A 23,674-nucleotide genomic window follows, 5' to 3' on the forward strand; every position below is an offset into this window, starting at 1 on the left:
AATCCTGCATCCTTGGGTGCAGCTATCGAGCGCCTTAATCACTGCGCCACCGCGGCGGGCGTCTCAACGAATGCCAGACAGAGACAGTAATACACTACTGTATGAATACGCAGGGCGTTCCTCTTAATATGACCTGCTATGCTCTTCCTGTACTCGCGGACAAGTTTTACCATTTATTTGCGACTATTGAACGAGACTAGACTGGTGGAATGTTTTAGTTATTGACGTTGATACCACCTGATGATGCATCAAAAGCGCAGTTCTCATCGATATGGCGTTATTTATCACACGTTGCCTAACAGTTCCGAATGAAGCACATAAAATCCGACCAAACACGTGAGTTCAGAGTCTCGGATGCGGTGACAGCTGCTGCGGCTATGCTACGCTGGGTACGCCATGACAACAACCAGTGCTCCAAAAATGCAGTAAGAGGTTTTCGTAGCAGGTGTTCGTGCCGACGATATTGGGACCAACGCTCATTTATGTGACATCTTCAAGGTGATGCTGTGAATAAATATGTTACGAAAATGACACCATTCATCTTTTATTTTTGTGTATGCACGTGTGGTTGTACGTGTTCGAGGCTCTACAATACCCTAATTGACAAGTATAATGCATATGAAGTGATTAGGAGCATGTTAATCTAGTTAATAATTAGTTCACAAATAAAAATAATCTGAAACGCTAGAGGAACCTACAGAAGTAGAACATTTTGTTGTAAATATGCATAGCAAAATTTCAAAAATCAAAGTTTGATTTATGTGATACGCATTATATCAGGAGTGCATGAAAACCACTACTGGATAAGAAAAAAAGGAAGCTTTGAGCTGCGAGGGTGGAATGAGATAACATATTCTAACGTTGTCTTTCGCTTTTTAGATAGGAAACTCTGGATACGTTCGAAACTCTATGCATCTCCGTGAGAGATCTGTCTTTTTTTCCTCAGTTGTATGCGCTTGGCTCGAGAATGAGGTACCGCACTCCCTGCTTTGTTTATACTGCAATTTTCACCTCTTGCTCTGTCGCATTCAGATATTAAGCGCTTTTTTACAGAAGAATATTCCGTGAAACAGGATTGCGTAAGCACACCTATCGCATCTTCATGGCTGCAAAACGTCCGGCTCTCACTTGCCTCATTACTTTCCTAAGTTACATTTTTCCCACTTTGTGCAGCTCAATTACAAGATTTCCTTAAATTGCGAGCTCAGTTGCGAGGCCGATGCGTCCTGCTCCCGTACCAGCTTGTGTTTTCGAGGAAAATAGTGGGTTCTTTGCTTTTAAGTCATGACATTAAAAATTTATCATGACGTCGGTACATAGCGTTCATTGGATGCAGCGGCGCCGCATAGATTAAAGGATGCACAAAGCCCAGTCCCTATCTTCCTCATCAAGCTATTTTGCCAAACCGAAAGAGACAAAATGCACCAATGTTTGTGCATAAAATGACATAGGGTAGCTCACGCACGTCCATGGTCACTTAAACAAAGCGTTACAGGTGCGACCAAATATGCCGCCCGAGTGCGCAGCCTGTTCGCACATGCACGCGTCCTGTACACACCAGAAAATTCGATTCGAGTTGGCAGGCGAGTGCTATAGATGGGAAGCGGGACCGTTATCAGTCGAGCTTAGAGAGCTGATAAGTGCGGCACTGCGCCCAAGGGAGGTATGCAGTCGCAGGATGCTGAACGCAGAAGGCATTCGTGCGAAGTTGCACGCGGTGCATTTCCTGGCAATGTATCTTTTTACGATTAGCCAGATACTATACCCATAAGAGCTCTCCTCGGAATAGAGTTGCAATTTCACGATGTATGCAGCAAGCAAACCAGGTAGGCCCATGTGGATACAGTTATAACGTTTTCTTTATTTAAGTGACGATGGTGGTCTGCGCTACCAGACATACCAACATGTCGCAATATGCAAGGTATACCAAACGAATGAATTAGAACAACGGCGAATTATTGGAGTTGACTTTTGTCGCCTTTCTCTTCTGCTTTCGATAAAAACATAATTCGCTTAGGGCAGTCGAGTGCACCTACGAAAGACGGCAAACAAAAAAATGTATTTCCTGCTTACTTTCCGCGTTCTATTCACTCCTAGGGAGGCACACAGCTGTCGACGGAACTTCCTCATATGACTGCATCAATCTCTGCAATACGAATAGTTATACTTAGTTCCGCTTTCATACTGTGTGAGCTTGTCCCGGCTGGGCTGCTGACTAGCAATAGGCAATAAGGGAACTTGTGTTCTTGTATCAGGTATACCTCCACTCAAAATAAAGAAAGAACAAATGACAGCTTAAATAACTCAGATCGCCACCACGATTGTAAGATAAGGCAGATAACGCGTCGAAAATCTTGTTTCATAAAAATAAAATGCTTTTCGATTGCACCACGCTGGGTGCAATAGAACGAAATATTTCCTGCAATGCACGAGGGTATACAAGCTCAAGATAAGGAAAACATGTCAAAGCCGATGATTTGGCGCGCACACCTTCTATCTGCGTATCTATGGGTGCGTTCCTATTCTTAGACGTCTAGCAAGGCGGCTTCATAGACGTCATCGTAGACGTCTACACATTCGCGTAATGGAATGCGCCTGGCGTCACTTCGCGTCATAAGGATGGTGGGGACCATGCCAGCCACATTCAAAGTTCGCGCGGCTACCGATGCGCCGCTGCCTAACCCTTCCCTTTTCCCGCTCGTTCCCAGGATAACCGGTCCCACGCGAGGGTATAAAGGAAGGCGCACGCTGTCGCCTCGCTCTCTTCGCTCCTGGCTCTTCACTACCGAGACGACCCGCGGTTCGCTGCTTGCCCTCCCGGACGACGACCCCGCACCGCCTTGGACGACCCCCTGCTGGAGTGAGATAAAGATGTTTATTACACGGCCCGCTGTGTATTTGTCTTGCGCATCCCTCGGGCAGAGGAATCGCCCACAAGATTGAACTAGAACGCTGGAATAACTATTATAATATTGCTTTCTTTAAAACTTTACAATACAGGTGAAAATCATGTTTCTAACTGTTCGCCGATTTTTTTGCAGTAATAATATTGCGTGTTTACTTGCCACAACGCAGATCGACTTGTAGCAGACCGTACGGACTTCTCACGCAATGGGCCTACTCACGGCTTCACGGAAGAGAATGCTAGTCCAATTTTTTTTTTTTTTACGTTTTTATTACTGATGCTGAAGTAAACATGCTTCCCGGATGTCTCATGCACGCAGCTGTAAGCATGAAAACATGTAAAAGGCTGTAAACTTCAGAGAACTACGGACGAAAAGTGATCACCGGCTACAACAAAAGAAAAACTTTGTACCGTTACACCTCTCGTCTGCAGTCACTAGGCGAGGAAACCAAAGACAGCAACTCATTTTAAAAATATACAGGCACCATAAAATCAATGCGCAACAAGCCGGCATCGTCAGGCGAGTTCGTTCTTCCGAGATTAACTGAAAATCCGCGGAAGAGTTTACCACGGCTACTACAGCAAGATAGAAACACATACGTGCGCCGTACAGTAGCCGTCCTGACTACCACCGAGGTACCCAGAAAGCGACGAGTTGGTCGATAGCATCAAGACTCAAACAACAGTGATCGTCAAGTTAAAAAAAAAAAATAAGAAGGCCAAGAGTATCCAACCAATCCAATTCTGAACGCAAAAATCTCAACCGCACGCTTTTCTCTTTCGCGATTCGAGAATCAATCACACGACCATGAAGGCAGCTGAATTAGTCTCTAGCTAGCGTATGCACTGACGTAACAGCTCACATTTGAAAGATCGTGCATATGGAAAACCCGTGTGCGCAGGAGAGCACGACCACCGTACACTACTGCAACCGTCGCAGGCACGACTTACTCAGCGCGAACCGCGCACTGTCCGCCATGTTTAGACAGCAAAGTAGCCTGCATCGATGTTGACGTCGCCGAAGACGTCTTCGTGAGACTGCTTCGTGAAAATTGGAACGCGTCCCAAAATGGTGGCTGCCCGACTATATGCCGGCTAGCCGTCTAAGTAGACGTCAACTAGGGGGTACTGGAACGCACTCTTAATCTCAGTTGTGTCCTTCCTCCATGGGCGGAACAGAGACGGTTACGTAGCATTGCTGCCACTGATCGACGGCGCTGGGAGCGTCACTTAGAGCGCAGGTTTTTTCGAAAGCACGCGTCATTTGGCACTAGACAGCCAAACTTTGCTCTGTTTAAATAAATGTTTTTACTACTGCTGCTACTGCTAGCCACAGCGCGGAGGGCGATCGCGTTTTTGAAACTTTAAATGTTGGTGTAGCTTTGACTAGCGGCCAGCTCTAAAATATCTGATGAAAACCTTGGACAGATGGACTCACCGGAATGTTTAACTTGTGGCATCCCAGAGACTGTGGACCATGTATTATTGGTGTGCCCAGAGTATGCGAATGAAAGAAATGTGCTAGCTGCTTCCCTGAAGCGTTTAGACAAGAGGCCTCTGTCGGAGGAACTGCTGCTGGGCGCTTGGCAGGACAAGGGGAAGGGCGTCCAGGCAGTGCGCGCTCTTTGCCGTTATTTGAGCGCCAGCGGACTTGATTCACGTTTGTAAAGCAAGCTGCTGTGTCTGTATATATATTTCATATGCCTTCTCCCACATCGTCACCCATCATGACCTTCTTTCTTCACTCCTTCCCCTTCCCCAGTGCAGAGTAGCAGGCCAGATTTGAATTATTCGGGCCAACCTCTCTGCCTTTTCCTTTCAATAAATCCATCTATCTATCTGATGAAAACCAGGCACCTAACAGTAAGTGTTAAAACTTGCATTTTTGTTTCTTCTTTTTTTTGTGTGTGTGTGTGCGCTTGTCATGTGTATTCCACTCGTGTGTAAAAGTGTTTCGCCTGGCAGAAAACAGGTGCCTTTCAGTTATTTACCGTACGCGACAGCTCCTACCCGGGCGACCCGCTGCGGGAAGGCGTGGGAGAGGGATCCCAGGCCAGGACGAGCTTATCGCGGACCCCTTCAAACTGGAGGGAAAAGGAATGCGGTGAGAACGAACAGGGAGCCCCATAAATGAGCATGCGTCTTTCCAAGCTCTTGCTCGCTCTTAAAGAAGTTGTATTAGTTCCTTGTTTGTTGTAAATGAATGAAGTTATTGAAAACGAAAAAAAAAAAGTGTAAACGAAGGGAATCACTTACAACAGTAAGGGTTAGAGGCTTGGCTTCGTTTATGAATTGAATTCTGGACGCAGCGACCGCTTTTCGATGTCAATGCTGGTTAAAGAACCCCGGTAGTCTAAATTTCCGGAGCCCTCCACTAGGATGTCTCCCATAGCCTGAGTCGATTATAGGACGTTAAACCCCATAAGCCAAACCAACAGAGGAATGGGTCCAACCGATTGTGGACGCTATAGATGCCCAAGAAGCAGGCGTAAATTTGTGCCGACACGCTGTTAGAGCGCCTCTGTGCGGTGGGCATGCACTTCGCGATAGAATGTGAATTTGTCTATGCTAGGGGATGAGGAAATAACAGAAAAACGTTGCAGTGGCTTAGTTCAGCTAGGCCAGGTTTTCATGTTTTTGACGTGTATAAAGCACATGATTATTCAATGACGCTTTATAGACGCGAAAATCGATCGGTGGTGTGTAAAGTAGTTTATCACCGTCTAAATTTTGTATACACAGTGTCTGGACGTGGTGGCCCCTCTTTGGTACAAAAAATGAATGGAGGTTCCCCACTGGGTATAGTCTTAACGTGAGGATCCGATGCAAAATTAAAATCGAACTTCACCATAATACATTCGTTGAGCTTCGGCTTGTTCTTGCTTCTGGATCCGTCAACAATACTTTACGTAGCCTCCGCTGATTGTTGGGTGTTCTTGTTGTCCTCTAAATTGATCGCGCATACCCACACAGAGGGGATCGGCCAAAAATTGGAGTGCAGAGATATTTTTAGATGTATAATTAGATCTCCAAAAATAAAATGATTGCTAGAGAAAAGAGAAGGAAACGAAAAGATGAAACAACGAAATAAAAAGGAGCCGTCATAACGCACGTAGGAGGTAAACACTGTGAGATTTGTTGCCAGTGATCAACAAAACAATTATATTACCAAGGCAGACGTTTAGATGACATTAAGAAGTTTTTAATGGCGGTAAAACAGACCTTAGGTTGTACCCAAGTATGGTGGCTCCAAGCGACGATAAGATATAGCTGCTCAAACTAAGTTCAAGCTTTTGCAACGGCTTCTCCAAATACCGTCTTCTCATCATGGTGATACGGCGGCAAAACAGCAAGGAATGTTCTATTGATTTCGGTTCCCCGCAGAATGCGCAGACGGGAGTAAGCGCCAAACCAGAACCTGTGCATATAGAAATTTAGGGGCGGGATAACGGCAGCGCAGCTCTGTCAGAGAGACCTCAATCTGCCGTGACTGACACGATTTCCTGCTCCATGAATACTAAGATGCAGGCAGTCATCAGATGTTAAGAGAGATCCAGTTTGCGTGCTTAATAAGGTGCGTCGACGAAACCGCACTGTCGTTATGTACGGTGTAGTCGGGAGGACAGGTAACACGAGGCCATTGAGAGACCCCTTAGCCAGGCTGTCAGCAACATTGCTATGACCTGGTACTCACATCATAATGAAAAGGGAGCAATGATTGAAATGTGCTTTAGATTGGAGAAGCCATATTCGGAGCAAGCAACGAGGACAAGAAAGAAGAGTCCGTAATTACAGCCACTGCTGAATACGGTGGGGTCTAGTTTTCTCAGAGCAAGCACCACCGCCAGAAACTCAGCCTGAAAAGTTGGGGTGAAATCCGGAAGGCGAACAGAAACATCCCAGTCTTGAAGCGGACATTATATTTTCTGCTGTTCATGACATTGAAAGGCGTCAGTTGCTATCGTTATGCTAATAGGAAGACTTTATAAATGATCTAATAATTCATTTAAAATGCGAGGTGATAAACGTTTTGCTTTATTGGAGAAAATGTCATCGTGGACAATTTCAACCGAAGATCCATTGATTCTTGTGGGAAAGATGTCATAAAGGGGTACATTTGTTGTTGTTGTTGGCCTCTTGAAAAATGGCACGTACCCACCATGAGTGATTGGCCAAGGTGCGGTGTCGTCCACAAACTCAATTACAAGCAGAAGCTTGTCGCAAAGCGAGATTGTAAACAATTATAAGAATGCAGCTATTAGAATTGTGAGCATAAAAAAAACAATCATAATTTCGACGAAAAACAAAACCTGAAAGAGTTTCAAAAAGGGTTAACAGGTTAGCCTACCAGTTGCTGAATATAGTCATGTATGATTCCACAAATTGTGTCCAATGCTGTCCAACCCCTTAGCACTCGCACCGAACGACAGTAACACGAGTAGGGACAGGGGGAGTCCCAACCTAGAGAGGGTGATCTCCAGGTATGTCCTCCTCTAGAGTGTGAACCGCCGATACGAGAGGAAAAAATGTTCTATTGGTTCCACTTCTCCGCATGATGCACAAAGGTTTGTTGGTGTCCACCCACATCTACACAGATAAAAATTCATGCCCGGTATTCTGCACCGCAACAGCATCATTGTTACCTCGCACTGCCTGGTTTTACATAAAAGGACATTCCAATTATGTGACAAATGCTGATAATCCGTGGCATTCAGTAAGAGATCCCGCAGGCTAGCTGACATATGCTAGAACCGTTTGAACCTGGAAATCGCCAATATACTAAAATTAGGGACTGGATATACTACAGACGCATCATGGGCCGATCTCACTAAGTGATCCGCCACCTTATTTGAATGAACAGCTGCATGACCAGGGACTCAGACAAAACGGACTTCTTTTAAAGTGCTCGGAACAAAAAAAAAAACGAAGGAATCGAGACACAAAAAATATTTTTTGACGTTTCCCAAGTGAGATTAATACAGATAAACAATCAGCAAGGATGATTACTTGCGATACATGGCATGGAATTCTGTGCAAAGGCAATCCAATAGCTAAGAATTCCGCAAAGAATATAGGAATCTAATCTGAGATACGGACAGAATAACTCCATGTCATATCCTGTGAAAATATGCCAACTGCAGCATTTTCTTGGCTGACTGAGGCATCTGTAGAGATAACAGTGTGATGGGGGTATTTTTCTAGGTGATCAGAAAGAAGGCAGTATAAAATGTTTGAAGGCATATATTTCACATGGGAAGGGAAAATGTCGTCATAATGAAAGTCCACTGCAGTCTGCATGTCATCAACCCATTGCAAATGACTCAAGTCAACACTGATTGGTGCTAAAAGTTTTTGCGTTACAGTAACGTGAGGCTGTCTATAGCGTGGCCAATGATCAGATAAGGATAAGGTCGTTTGAGATGCAAAAATGGTAGGAATGACTTCAGAGGCCGGTTCTATAGTGACCTGATGAAAGTTTGTACCGTGAGCTGTTGGAAGCGGGTTGTTAAGACGGGGATACGGGCTTCAAGATAAATCAGTGCGTTTGAAACAAATTTTGGAAGACCAAGACAGAGACGTAGAGCACGCCACTCCAGTTTGCAGTTTGCGCTGCCAGAGAAAAGAATGCGACCAAATTCAAGTATTGGTCTTACATAAGCTTTGTAGAGAAGCAATAAAGTCTCGCGACGCATTCCAAACTTTTTATTGCTAATTCGTATAAGCCGCCCAAGAGCACATTCTCCTTTAGCCACATTTTATATGGAGTCTCCAGTCCAATGTTGGATCATACGTAACGGCAAAATGTTTAACCGAATCTAGCCGTGAAATCTGGTTGGTGCGATGATCTAAAGAAATATATAAAGGTGCATCCGGAGGAAATACAAGCACACCACATTTATTGACGTTTGGGGATAAATTAATACGGTCCAGCCAGACTTCAATCTCATCGAAATATCCTTACAGAGTGCGGTATAGGCCATGAATATCCACAGCCGATGCCAAAAAGGCTATATCGTCGGCATAAACATAAACTGTTATGTTTGGATGGATGGGGATGTCATTTACCAAGATGTTAAAGAGCAACCGTGGAAGAACTGATCCTTTCGGCACACCCCTTGATTGCTGATACGTGTTAGAGCAGAGGGTTCCGTCTGCACAGTAAAAATGCCTATCCTTCAAAAATTCACGTATTCATTCGTAAATATATGATGGAGGATGTAACAGGGCAAGCTTTTTAAGCAGGATCGTATGTTCAACGCTGTTATAAGCCTTAGCAATATCAAGTGCAGAGGTGGGCATTTGACCTCAAAAACCTCGACCTCACCTCAAACTCAAAAAATATTTGGCAGCCTCACTTAACCTTAACCTCATAAATTGAGGTTGAGGTCCCCCAGGCGACCTCACCTCACTTTTCATGTGACCACTGGCGACCTCAATCAACCTCACCTCAAACTCAAAATGTGAGGTTGAGGTTGGGCGCTCCGACCTCAAAAAAATAACAAAAAAAAAAGAATCATTAAATTTAACCGTAGACTAAAGCAAATATACATTTCTCAGTAATCCTGTAATATATAGGCAAGCCAGAATTTTGTCGTATAAGGCTGTATTTTACTCTTAATTTTATACAACAATTAATATCCCGGATAAAAGCAGAAAATCTCCGGAGACTACATGTCCAACTCTACACTGAAGTGGCAATCCTTTCCCCCTCCTCACCTACCCTTTTGTGGTCAGTTTCATTCTAAGGCCTATAGGGGTACCACGTTATTACGCATAGGCCCATAACGCAATGCAATGAGTTTATCCCATCCGACCCACGTGATTAAGATTCGTATTAGAAATAAAACAAGCCAGTTCTTACCATATACTGAAAACAACAAATGCTGTTGACCCTAGTGTCGATGACAACAATGACGATATGCTCTTTTTCTTAATTTGAAAAAAAAAAAGAGTTGATGATTGCCAAGCTCTTTTTTAATACACTGTACATTGTCTTGCGACCGAATACATTAAATTAGGAAAAAATAGGAATACAGTCGTGCCTCGTTAGTATGGACACTTTGGTTTCCGACCAAAACTGTCCATAAAATGAGTCATCCATAATGACGAGTCATGAATAAAAACGAAAAGTATATAATTGAGAAAAAAATTATAATTTATGGCTGCTCTTTAATTCAATTTGTAATTAAAAACAGCCGAGCTGTCGATGCTACCCCCTTCTCCATGAATCGGTCGACCCGAAACGTCATGTCTGTTCTTAAACTTTGTCAGCCATCCTCTTGAGTAGCTGAAGTCAGTAATGCCCACACGGAGCGTAGAATAATATTTCTTAGTAAACATCATCCTATTTGACTGAAGATAAAGCGCACGGGAAGACACACACAAGAGAAGAAGACACAGGACACGCGCTAGGCCATCTAGCCCAACTTCAAGTTTTGTTAAATCATCCTATTTTACTGAACAAAAATTCCGTATGTCATCACAGGTAAAACCTATGCCTCAAGACGGAGGAGATGGTACGGTTGGCACCCATAATGTTGCGAGGCAGCGACACTTCTTTTGAAGCATTTCGTCGCTCACGACTGCACCATTCGCGCGCACATTCCCGAACCACATTAACAAAGATGACTCCATTTCTTCGGACTGTGGCTGACGCTGCGATGCCGACGTTGAGCCATGTATCGGAGTCCTGTAGTATAGATGCTACCGTGGACCTGGCGAGGCTGAGGCCTAATTGAACTTGGGTCCCGACCCTCATGGCTTGGATTGACTGAGATGGCTTTTGCCGCTTGTATTCACAGATTTCACGCCTCGCGCCTACGTTCAGCTCCGTTCTTTTGCGTTTAACTCCCGCCATGCCAAAGTCAGACTAAAGTTGAGGATTACAGGCTCCTGATTCTTCGAACTCTTTTTGCCTAGTTAACCTCTCTGCCTTTCCGTTCTTCTGATTCTCTCTATTTTGCCTTGTACTGTTTCTGCAAGGAAGCGAGGGAGCCAAGTTGGCACGCTACTATACAGAGGGCTTCGGACAGCCCTTTCCTGTGCCGTTTGTATGTGTTGCTATGAAACAAACACTGCAAGCTGAAGTACAGTTTAGAACGACGGCTAGCCGACTACGAAGAGTTCAGACCTTGTCAAGGCCGCATCGTTGACAAGGCGAAGCCGACATGCGGACCGCCCGGGGTGCAAAATGTGGCAGTTCGGCAGCGCAACAGTGACGAAAACCAGAAGCATGAGAAGGAAGGGCGTCCAGGACGGGACGCCCGGTCCTAGATGCGTGCTTGCCGCTTTCTTTTGTCGCTCTACTTCGTGAGTGTGTCTTAACCATGGCCGAAAAGCGTTAACGGCTTCATGGAACACACTGTGTGTTCTGGGATAGAAAACCTTCAGTTCCCACCCCCACTTTTTGCGCTAGTCTTTCTTCCTATTATTTATTTCTTACGCTTTTACCGGCCTCTCTGTTCACGTTTAGCAGAATTTATTGCGACCACATGTTGCTGTTTTCCCGACTGCAGCCTGTCGTTGCGGCGCGGCCGCTGCACCCAGAAATCTCCCGGTCCCCTCCTATCGGGATCTTTCTTAGCTGACCCTCGGTTTGCTGTGTACGTTCCTTTCCACTCTTGCGCCCCCCCCCCCCCCCCCCCCTTCCTAAAATGACGACACGCCCGCTTTGGTTCTGTCCAACTCCACAGGACTCGTTCAGGCATCCGGCCGTATCGGCTGTCGCATAGATTCCCGGCCTACGCACCCTTCATTAACTTGCGTTCGGACTCCCCTGCTTTTTTCAAACGATGTCCATATTAACGAGACAAAAATGCATGAGCCGAGTGGGCTGTGTGCACTCTTTCCCTGTCCATTGTTCAGACAGCGAGTTTCCATATTAACGAGGCATAAAAACATTGAAAAAGTTTCGCCCCCAGAAACACTGTCCATAATTCAGGTCGTCCATATTAACGGATGTCATATTAGCGGGGCACGAATTTTTCATAACAGCCACTCATGAAACGACTTGTTGTGAAGACTAAATCCCCAACAAAACAAACAAGAGAGCAAAAGACAGCAACACACAAAATAATCATAAAACTCGACCAGCGCCGAGTAAACCTTCAGAAAATTTCAAAGAGGAAGGTCCCAACCGGCCACTCCTAGGTGTTTGTTTATATTTCGGTGATCCCGTGGCGTATTGCAAGAATTGGCGAAATTACTTCTTCGAACACCACGCTTACATTAAAATATTACAAGGGTCGGAACTGCTAGGAAAGAGGGTTAAACGTGAACCACTTTGCTGTCGCGAACATCGGCTCACCCGTCAAATTTCGCCGGAGCAAATTGTCCAACACCCACCCGCCTCAAAAAAGAAAGAAAAAGAGAGAGAGAAAGAAAACGATATAAATACTTGTACGTCCGAACAGAGTACTGGATACCATTTCGCCAATAAGTCTGGGACGAGCTTCTTTGGGGTATTCACTTGTTTTCCTTTGAAGACTGAACTAATAAATTGCACGGTGGTGTCTCCGAAGCTGCTTCGCCGCATGCACCGCAGGTGCATCCAGCGAAATTGTTTCCCCGTTAGTGTCGTATAGTTACAGCACATAAACATAAAATAAAGACGAACAATAGAAAGGAGGCGAGCAAGCAGCCCCAAGGGACCGCGCTCCCTGCTGTGCATGCGCTCCCCCCTTCGCCGTCCGTCTCTAGGCATCTGATTTTGCTCATGTGGTGAATGCCGAACTGTCACCAAAACACACCAAAGGCAGTGGCGTATGTGTGTCAGCTCCGATTTCAGCGACTACATCGCGCTTTCCAATACTTGCAAAAAAAAAAAAAAAGAGAAAAACTAAATGACCGCGCCGGTCACTTAGTTGTGCTACGGAGAGTTGTGCTATAGGCCTCTGGAAAGATGCCAAAGAAAGAGCCAAATATGAGGGAAGAACAGAGAACACGGTAATGCACGAACTTAAATGACATAGAAGAAAATATATATAAAGAAATAGCATGTTGACGAAAGTAATACCAAATGTGGCACATTAAAAACAGAAGGGAACTGCGCTTCCCAGAGCGTATAGAAGGCTTGAGACATTGACTTAGTACTGCATTCCTCAGTGCTAGCATGTAATTGGCTTCATTCACATATATCTAAATTAAATTTGAAATAAAAAACGAATGTCTGAAATTATTATTCCGACATCTGACTACAAAAATTTTCATCCGATTGATTTGTCCGTTTCGAGCAGACGGCAGCACAAAAGATTCATTATTACAGCGCAAAGACGGCACAGAACAAGAGGAGGACACAACAGCGCTGACTGTCAACTAAATTTATTCGAGACCAGTAGGGTTTTTTATACCGCCTGGCGATCAGAAACGGAAAAAAACAATGGAAAACATGCAAGATTAGCAACAGGAATGTGCAAGGGTACAAGAACGGAGGTTGACCGACACGTATCAGATTTCACATTCTAGATATTTGACCTCTTTCTGGGACAATGCCGCTGATGGTGCGCTTATGCAATCGTCCTGCAATCTTATAATCATACAAGCTTCTATAATCTCTCTTGTTAATGCGTCTAGGTGTTTCCCTATGACACTGCATTGCCTGTACATAGGTTCACATTGATCGTCACTATCATCTTCTGCGCAGCAGTCCCTGCAATGTTTGGCTACATGGCCTGAGGTAGCAACACGTGCGACATTATCACTGTGCTCTTTTAGCCTTTTGTTGAGACAGCGGCCAGTCTGCCCGATGTACTTTTTCCCACAGGACATGGGCAGAGAATACACCGCACCTTCTTGACACGGAACAAAATGATCCCCATGTTTAACTTTGCACCTGCGCGGCTCAATAAATCAACTTTCTTTTTCACATCCTGGAAAGTTTTTCCGGCGCTGAAAATACTACATCAACCCCCGCCCGACTTCCAATTTTTCGGAGGTTGTGCGACACCTGATGGAGGTAAGGCAAAACAACAACCTTCCTTCTTTCCCTTTGCCTAACCGGTTCGCTATAGTGTGGCGAGGTCTCAGGTTTTTCAGCTGCTTTTCTGCCACCGACACTATCACATCGGACGGATAACCAGCCATTGTAAGGCGATCAACTTGTTTCGCAAAGCTTTGTCCCATACTATGCTCGCAACACTTCTTTAAAACATTATTAAAAACAGAATGAATAATTGCCCTTTTTACAAGTTTTGAATGAGCTGATGCATATGGCAGGATGGGTTTTTTAGCTCGAGGCTCGTACGACCAACACACATGGGACGGAGTGAAATGAAGGGCGAGATCTAAGAACCTGATGGAGTCATTAAGTGGGGTTTCATGTGTTATAACCAGTGGTTCAAGACACTTTGTGAACACTGAATGAATCTTTAGGAACTGCTGCTCAAAGCTGAGGTTGTCGTACTGTACAAACATAAAGTAATCGTCAACAAATCTAAAAATGCGGCACACACCAAACCCTTCCAAACGATCTTGCAGTGTTTTGTCACGCAAGGCCAAAAACATATCGCTCAGAATCGGAGCTAGGCACGAACATATCCCGTCTTTCTGAATGTACATATCCCCATCCCATTCTACAAAAGTCGAACTAAGATAAAATGATAACAATTCTAGGAAGGCCTCTGCAGCAATTCCGCACTCGTTTTGGAAAGCTATGACACCGTGCTTTTCAATGTGGTTATTCACAGCAGACAGTATCTCCGCTTGGGGAATTGTGTAATAGAAGTCTCTTACGTCGAGTGAAAATCCCTGCAGTTTTTTATCGTGATCCCATCCTTTTATGAAGGTGATTACTGTTTTTTATTCTAAAAGGGTCATCGATTGTTAAAACGTTGAGTTTCTGTTGCAAGTATCTTGCGACCTGCTTCTGCCATGTCCCTACTTCTGAAACTATTGCACGAAACGGCCAGTTGGGTTTATGGGTCTTTGCAGAGAATAAAATTTCAAGGTTGCTCTTGTGACAGTTTTCAATCATACTCAACAACTTGTTTAAATTCAACTTGTTAGTTAGCTTTTTTGCTTGACTCTTAATTTTCGACATTTTTACATCATCGCGCTTGTCAAACACAGCAAGGACGCTCTCCATTCCTTTCGACATGTACGCATCTCTAGTTAAAACAACAAAACCTCCATCTTTGTCTGCAGGAAGAAGAGACAGCGAGTTATCTTTCAGCCAATTAACTGTTTTGAACAAGGGGAGCTTCTTGCCTGGCTGTCTGTACTTTGCTAAAACGTCTACATCTTCAGAGATGCAACGGTTTTCTTCAGTCTTCTCTGCGTGTCGTGAAACTTGTTTCCCCATCGCCAAGAGCTCCGGTCTCGAAGTTTTTGGCTCGACCGCAAACTTGGGCCCCCGGCCAAGGACTTGCCTGATGTTGTCGGGCAGGGAGATGCCCTCCATGACATGGATCTGTTGTCTGGTAACTCGAGCCCTCTTAGGAAGCAGTGCACGAAGCGCTGGGAGCGTCTGTTGCCAAAGCAGTTCCTAAAGATTCATTCAGTGTTCACAGAGTGTCTTGAACCACTGGTTATAACACACGAAACTCCACTTATTGACTCCATCAGGTTCTTAAATCTCGCCCTTCATTTCACTCCGTCCCATGTGTGTTGGTCGTACGAGCCTCGAGCTAAAAAACCCATCCTGCCATATGCATCAGCTCATTCAAAACTTGTAAAAAGGGCCATTATTCATTCTGTTTTTAATAATGTTTTAAAGAAGTGTTGCGAGCATAGTATGGGACAAAGCTTTGCGAAACAAGTTGATCGCCTTACAATGGCTGGTTATCCGTCCGATGTGATAGTGTCGGTGGCAGAAAAGCAGCTGAAAAACCTGAGACCTCGCCACACTATAGCGAACCGGTTAGGCAAAGAGAAAGAAGGAAGGTTGTTGTTTTGCCTTACCTCCATCAGGTGTCGCACAACCTCCGAAAAATTGGAAGTCGGGCGGGGGTTGATGTAGTATTTTCAGCGCCGGAAAATCTTTCCAGGATGTGCAAAAAAGTGCACGACTATTGAGCCGCGCAGGTGCAAAGTTAAACATGGGGATCATTTTGTTCCGTGTCAAGAAGGTGCGGTGTATTCTCTGCCCATGTCCTGTGGGAAAAAGTACATCGGGCAGACTGGCCGCTGTCTCAACAAAAGGCTAAAAGAGCACAGTGATAATATCGGACGTGTTGCTACCTCAGGCCACGTAGCCAAAAATTGCAGGGACTGCTGCGCAGAAGATGATAGTGACGATCAATGTGAACCTATGTACAGGCAATGCAGTGTCATAGGGAAACACCTAGACGCATTAACAGGAGAGATTATAGAAGCTTGTATGATTATAAGATTGCAGGGCGATTGCATAAGCGCACCATCAGCGGCATTGTCCCAGAAAGAGGTCAAATATCTAGAATGTGAAATCTGATACGTGTCGGTCAACCTCCGTTCTTGTACCCTTGCACATTCCTCTTGCTAATCTTGCATGTTTTCCATTGTTTTTTTCCGTTTCTGATCGCCAGGCGGTATAAAAAACCTGTCTCGAATAAATTTAGTTGACAACCAGCGCTGTTGTGTCCTCCTCTTGTTCTGTGCCGTCTTTGCGGTGTAATAATGAATGTATGTAACCAACTCGCCCAAAATGTATTATAGCACAAAAGAGACACGCTCCCCAATTCATCCGTCTAGACACCAAAACGTCGAGCCGGAAACCATCTCATAAAAACATGTAGGAGAACGCTTTTCTCTTTTTTTTTTTCTGCGCCTAAATAAGAGATTTCAAGAGAGACCTGATATTATGTTAAGAATCATTTACTCCTTCCTCCTGCATTGCTTTGTTTCACTAGAATTTGAGATTAAAACAAAGGGCCTTAGCGGTGCAAAACTTTTTTTTTTTTTCATTGGGGCTTTATTACATACAAGCCCCATATAAGTTTTTCTTTTCTCTTCTATCTAGACAAATGGTTAACATGTGCAGGCTTCTGTCCTGTATACCAGCTGCGTCTTATAAGCTGTGTCGTCCGTTTCATCCTCTTGCATGTTTTACGGCTATATTGGTTATATAAGGAACGCTAGCACCTTCATCCCATTGCATCCCATTGCAGTGGGCCACCTATGAATCTGTTAGAAGGAACAAGCAGCACAAGACCAAAGAGAAGTTATTCTGGAGATTATAAGAATATACATTTACAGGACCGGAACATAGAACGATGGCGTACAATTCGAAAGGGAGGACCTCGATAAAGTGCTCAGATGGTATTGTGCCGGTTTTCCTGGTTTGTTCATGTTTTCCTTTTTTTTATCTGTTAGTATCACGTTCTCTAACAATTTTGCTGCATCATTTTCTGTTACGTTTCCGTGTAATGTACAGCGGGATCCTTCATCGAATGTAAGGCAGCAGCCGTGACGTTAGCGCCTGGAAACGGGCATGCACACAACAGTACTGCTCCGCGCCGTCTTCGCAAAGAAAATTTGCTTCGCTTTTTAGTTTGCTTGTTTGTTTGTGGCATCAGACAAATTCACCGTGGATCACCGTGAGTTATGTGCTTTGCGCGCTCCTGGGTGTTTGAGCCGGCGGCAAGCATCGGCACAAACAAGTCAGAGGAAACGGGAGTGGCGGGCGGGGGGCACGAGGAGGTCATGTATTAAAAGAAAAAGAAATCTCCTTCCAAGAAGATCAGAGGGAAGCGTCCTCGGGCTGCGCACATTACGGTGGAATACCGAAAGCTGGGCAGGGGCTGCGGTATCCGGTCGTCCGAATGGGGGGTAACCGAACACCAAGAGTCGGCGGGCACACCGCGGCAGTACGCTCGGACTCCGCGTCAAAAGGGGCGCTCTTCGAAGTAAGCCGCAGCAATAGCAAAACGCCTGGACCTCACAATTTTGGCCTCACACAATGACGACCTCACTCAACCTCAAACTCACGCGTGAGGTTGAGGTCCAATTTCGTGACCTCACTCAAAAAATTTCCAGCTGTCGCCGACCTCACCTCAAACTCACCTCACTCCGTGAGGTTGAGGTCATTTTGAGGTTGAGGTCGACCTCATGAGGTTGCCCACCTATGATCAAGTGTCACCAGAGCGGAGACTTCCCTCCTGAGTAGCGAGAAACGGATTAAGATCTACGTGCGCGGACCATATGTAGCAACCTTTTCGAAAGCCAATCTGTACTGAGATGAGACCGCTCACTTCATGAACATGCTTTGTTAGACGACTGTGCACTATTCGTTCCATTAATTGGACTAAAATTGAAGTTAATGCAATTGGCCGAAAAATATATTGTCTAAGACATATCCCTTCACTGCATCTTTCAACAACAAAATAATTTTCGCCACCTTCCAAATGTGCGGAATCCAAGCATTTGCCAATGAACAGTTCACAATATCTAAAAGGTCACTTGTGAAATCTTGAGCTAAGATTTTAATCATTCCAATAGTGACACCATCATTTCCTGGAGCTGCAGATTGCATCATTGTCAAGACTGATATCAGCTCAGGCGAAGAAATCTCCATAAAGTCTGAGCAAGGAGCGAGTGCACGCAAAGCGACCTCTCGTTGTTTCTGGAATTGTAACTCCGATCCCTGAGCTATGCATTCCAGTTTTTGCTTAGTCTTCTGTGTCGCAAGCACTATTGAATTAGTGAGGTTGGAGACTAGTGAACGCTTGTTATGCTCCATGAACCTATGTAGAGCCTTCCGATTACCTAGAGATAAGTGTTCAAATTCATGTAGTACTCCTCCTTTGCTTTTGCAATTGTCCTTTTGAAAGATGCAGAGAAGAATTTATAATTTAACCAACTAGCTGGGCTTTGGTTGTAAGAGAGGCCCTTCCAAGCAGCTTTTCTACGATGATAGGCTTTCTCGCGTTCTTGCGACCACCAGGGAGACGGCTGTTTGGTTCAGGTTGCCACCGATTGCTGTAATGCATTTTGCAGAAAGGAAACTGTCTGCTTAGCTCTTTCTGACCGGCTTGCACTAACTACCGAAGCAGTAGACGCAGATATCAAATTTTTATAGGTTACGTGGTTAACAAATTTGTGGGTTTCGCCAATATTTCTGAGTGGAGATAAACGTATTTTGAACATTATTAGAAAATGATCACTGGATGTGCCAGAATCCTCTGCGGAGCAATTAGTGACCACTAGCCCACCCATTCACAAGGTTAAGTCAATGACTGAGCGGGAAACTCCTCGCATGAATGTAATGGCTCCGGAATCGCAGCATCGCACAACATTTGTAGACGTCCACGACTAGAGAAGCTGGCCTCAGGTATCTATCCGACTGCCCCATTCACTATGATGCGAATACATGCAATTACAGCACTACTTGCGCCCGTCAATAACCCATCCGAACAGTCTGTCCTGAGCACGCCTAAAGGGAAGTAGACATTAACTATTTTTATTGTAGCACAATCCGGAAGCGAAATACTGATCGCTAAAAGCTCACAGTCAGGACGCATAATTTTATCAGATATAGATGCCTGATGACATATATTTTTAATATCATTGTTATCAATCCGCCTCCTCTGCCGATATATTGCGTTCGGCTCTGAAGATTCTGAAATTTCTCATAGAAAATGGTTTACTGGGCGATAGCCACTTTTCTTGTGGAAGTAAGATATAAGGGTTGTGCTTATTAAGAAGTAATTCTAAATCAGGAAGGGAAAACAGAACGGAGCGGCAATTCCATTGTAAAGTTTTAAGACCTGTCATGATTTCTGTTCAATTAAAGAGGCTGTAATAGCCTCTATGAGGACGTCAGTCTGAAGGAGGACTTTTAGTGATCGTCTTGACTAGATTTTGACGGTGACGAAGCACGGCGCTTCTGGCACGGGCGCGTCATCTCAACATCTGTGGCGCAGATGTCAGTACGATGTGTATTGCTAGAAAGAAGAATGTACGCTTGCGCCTGAGAATCATCAGGAGGGGCCGTTGAATGGGTAGCACTGCTTCTACAATCTGGCAGAGATGCAGACGGTGATGTCTGATCCAATAGTGATGATGACACTGACCGTGCTGCTGCAATCTGAGCCAACGCCTCAGAAAATGTGGTCATCATACGCTCAACCGCAGTATTGAGGGCTTTTTTCACAGTAGATACAATTGATGTTGCCAAACTGGACTCCATGTCTTAACAGAGCAGCGCGCACGACTGGCGCACGACTCTTTTTTCCTGTCCAAAAACGCATAGGCATCTGCTCTTGTGCAGCGCTTCTCTCTGATTACTCCAATAAGATTTGCTCTTCACTACGTTTTGGGCAGTCTGTTTCATTAGCTGTATGGTTGCTATTCCATAAGCAACAATGAGGCTGACCTGAGGTGCAGTTGCCAAGTGAATTATTCTGTGCACACACACGGCAGCGGGTAGCAGAAATGCACGGTTTGCCACTATGGCCAAACCGCCAGCAGTTGGTGCATTGCAGAGGGCGGGGATTCAGAGGGTCCACACGATAACAGTTCAGTTCAGTCGTTCAGTCGTGTCCCACTCTTCGTGACCCTATGGACCATGTCATGCCACGCTTTCCGGTCTCTATCTTCCTAACATCACATAACTTCATCTGCAGTGCCTCGAGGATGCCATCTAACCATCGCGTTCGCTGCCTACCCCTTCTCTGGCGACCCTCAACCTTTCCCAACATCAAATCTTTCTCCAGCGACTCCTCTCTTTTCATCAGATGACCAAAGTAGCTGAGCTTTAACTTTAGAATTTGACCCTCCAATGAGCAGTCAGGGTTTATGGTCGACAATATCGACTGATTTGATCTTCTGGCAGTCCAAGGAACTCTCAAGAGTCTTCGCCAGCAGCACAATTCAAACGCGTCAATTCTTCGGCGGTCAGCCTTTTTCACAGTCCAACTCTCGCATCCACACATCTGGAAAGACCATAGCACGAGTTATACGGATCTTGGTTGGCAGACTAATGTTTCTGCTCTTTACTAGACGGTCAAGGCTAACCATTGCTCGCTTTCCCAGAAGCAGGCGTCTCCTAATTTCATGGCTGCAGTCTCCTTCCGAGGTAATCTTGGAGCCCAAGAAGAGAAACTCTGTCACAGCTTCCACTTCTTGTCCATTGATGCTCCAGGACTTGACAGGGCAAGACGCCATGATCTTTGTCTTTTTAATGTTCAGTTTCAGCCCAAACTTCTCACTCTCTTCTTGTACGCGCATCAGAAGTCTCTTGAGTTCCACTTCACTTTCTGCCATTAAAGTGGTATCATCCGCATATCTAAGGTTGTTGATACGTTTTCCAGCAATCTTCACTCCAGCTGAAGACTCGTCCAGACCGGCCTTCCTCATGATGCACTCTGCATATAGGTTAAATAGGCAGGGCGACAGTATGCAGCCTTGCCTCACTCTTTTCTCAATCGGCAACCAATCAGCAAGACCATGTCCAGTTCTGACTGTGGCTTCTTGTCCTTCATACAGGTTCCTGAGGAGACAGATGAGGTGAATTGGAGCTCCAATCTCTTGAAGGGCTTGCCACAATCTGCTGTGATCTACTCAGTCAAACGCTTTCGCATAATCAATAAAGCAGAAGTAGATGGGTTTCTGGAACTCTCTTGCTTTTTCCATGATCCAGCGAAGGTTGGCAATTTGGTCTCTAGTTCCTCTGCCCTTGCGAAACCCAGCTTACACGTCCGGAAGCTCCCGATCCACATACTGCTGCAGCCTACCTTGGAGGATTTTCAACATCACTTTGCTAGCATGCGAAATAAGCGCGATCGTGCGGTAGTTGGAACAATCTTTGGCACTGGCTTTCTTTGGAATGGGGATGTAAACTGACCTCCTCCAATCCTGTGGCCACTGCAGGGTTGTCCAATTCTTCTGACATAATGTATGCAGAATGTTAACAGCGTCATGGTTGAGGTTTTGAAGCAACTCAGCTGGAATGCCATCAATTCCGCTAGCTTTGTTCTAAGCAAGGCTGGTTAAGGCCCATTCAACTTCACTCTTCAGGATGTCCGGCTCGAGATCAGTAATCACAGCCGTCTTAAGTTGGGTTTGCACATTCAGGTCCTTCTTGTGCAGTTTTTCTGTGTATTCCTGCCACCTCTTCCTTATCTCTGAGGCTTCAGTGAGGTCCTTGCCTCGTTTGTCCTTTATCACGCCCAGCTTAGCACAGAAGCTTCCTTTGATATATTTGATTGTCTTATACAAAGCTCTCGTGTTCCTTAATTGGCTGTTGTCCTCAACTGCTTGGCACTGTATGTTCAGGAAGGCATTCTTATCTCTCCTTACGATATAGGCCAATTTTTTTATTCATTGGGACAAGAGGAACCCGCAAAGGTTGTTATTACCGACTCAGTGGGAAATCGCGAGCCGTTCACCTCTCGACTGCATCGATAGTACTCCAGCTTCCTCATACTGAAATTCTTCTAATATTTCCTGTGGGGAAGATACTGGGTCGACACCACGCACAGTACCTTTGATGCATGCTTGTTGTTCAGGAATGAATGCCTTAACCGGCACTGAACTGAAATTTTTGCATTCAAGCAAATCTGCGACGCAAGCAATGTCTCCTAGCTGACTTGAAAACAATGCTTTCACGACCGAAAGGCCGCACTTCAGATAACTGCAAGTAATGGGCCGTGAGAGAGCTTAGTTCCTTTTGAATTATTTTCGGTGTTCTCATTTTGATCGTACCGTCATCGACGGGACAAGAGCGACGGGAATTGCATCAATTCAATTCTTTTGGAAGGATTCAAGTGGCAGGCTTCGGGCTGGCAGACTGGCAAACCAGGATGCCGACCCTCTGCCTAGGGAGGTCAAAGACATGACTTTACAAACACGCCTTCAGATGCACATGAACAGTGCCTTAGTCTCAGTCTAATCCTTGGCCAAAACCCCACGCAGGACGGCCTCACCGGTGTTAAGACGCAGGCACACCACAAAAAGCAGGGAACAGCAGGCCGAGGAGCGAGGCAGCTGGCAGCAGCTTCCCGTGAGGCAGAGAAAAGGGAAAATTCGATTTAAAGGTCGATGATCTTCTTCTTTTATCTTCTTCTTCTATCTTCTTCTTTATCTTCTTCTTCTATCTTCTTCTTCTCCCTCGGTGCATATATGACACATACCCAAGTGGAGGATTGGCCAGAGCTCATTGCAGATGTAAGAATAGAATTCATGACATCGATTTAGACTATGATAGATAACTTATTAATCAGGAATTAGTTTTGCTGAAATAATTTGGAAAACTTTTGAGGTGATAGGAATAGTGATCAATGAACGAAGGATATTTAAAAAATGCAATTAAATTTTGTAAGTATAATCCAGACAGAGCAGCGCTAACAAACAAATCCGCCGGTAGCAATATTATAGCTAAGAAGTAACACACACACCGGTTTTATGGCATGCCCTTTGACGGTTACACCAAATGAGAGGAGGACAGAAACTGTAAACGGTAGTCCTAGGCGGTCAAGAAGAATTTCTAAATAATTTCTTCTCTTATATTCTGAGTTGTGCGGTAGGCAGCAATTGCAGTGGCTTAGCTATGCTAGGTCAGGATTATCATGATGATCACGCGTGATTATTACTATCAAGGTGATGAGCGTAGCGAAGCGTGACGCCACGCGCGGACGTCGCGAGAAGACCGGTGCGGCTCAGCGCAACCAGTTGCCATGGTTACGGCGCATGCGCAGAAGTGACTAGCGCGGATCGCCTAAAATGCGTTGCTTACTAACCTAGTGTAACTTTCACTATAAAAGAAAAAAAAAAGCTTGAGCTAGGAATTTGCTTTTTTTCAGTTCATGGAGTTGCCTTTAGGTGTGGATTTTGTCCTCTTCCTGGTTTCCCCCATTT

This window comes from Amblyomma maculatum, chromosome 1 (genome assembly GCF_055883805.1).
Source record: "Amblyomma maculatum isolate TAMU_Amacu chromosome 1, ASM5588380v1, whole genome shotgun sequence".
Lineage (NCBI taxonomy): Eukaryota > Metazoa > Arthropoda > Arachnida > Ixodida > Ixodidae > Amblyomma > Amblyomma maculatum.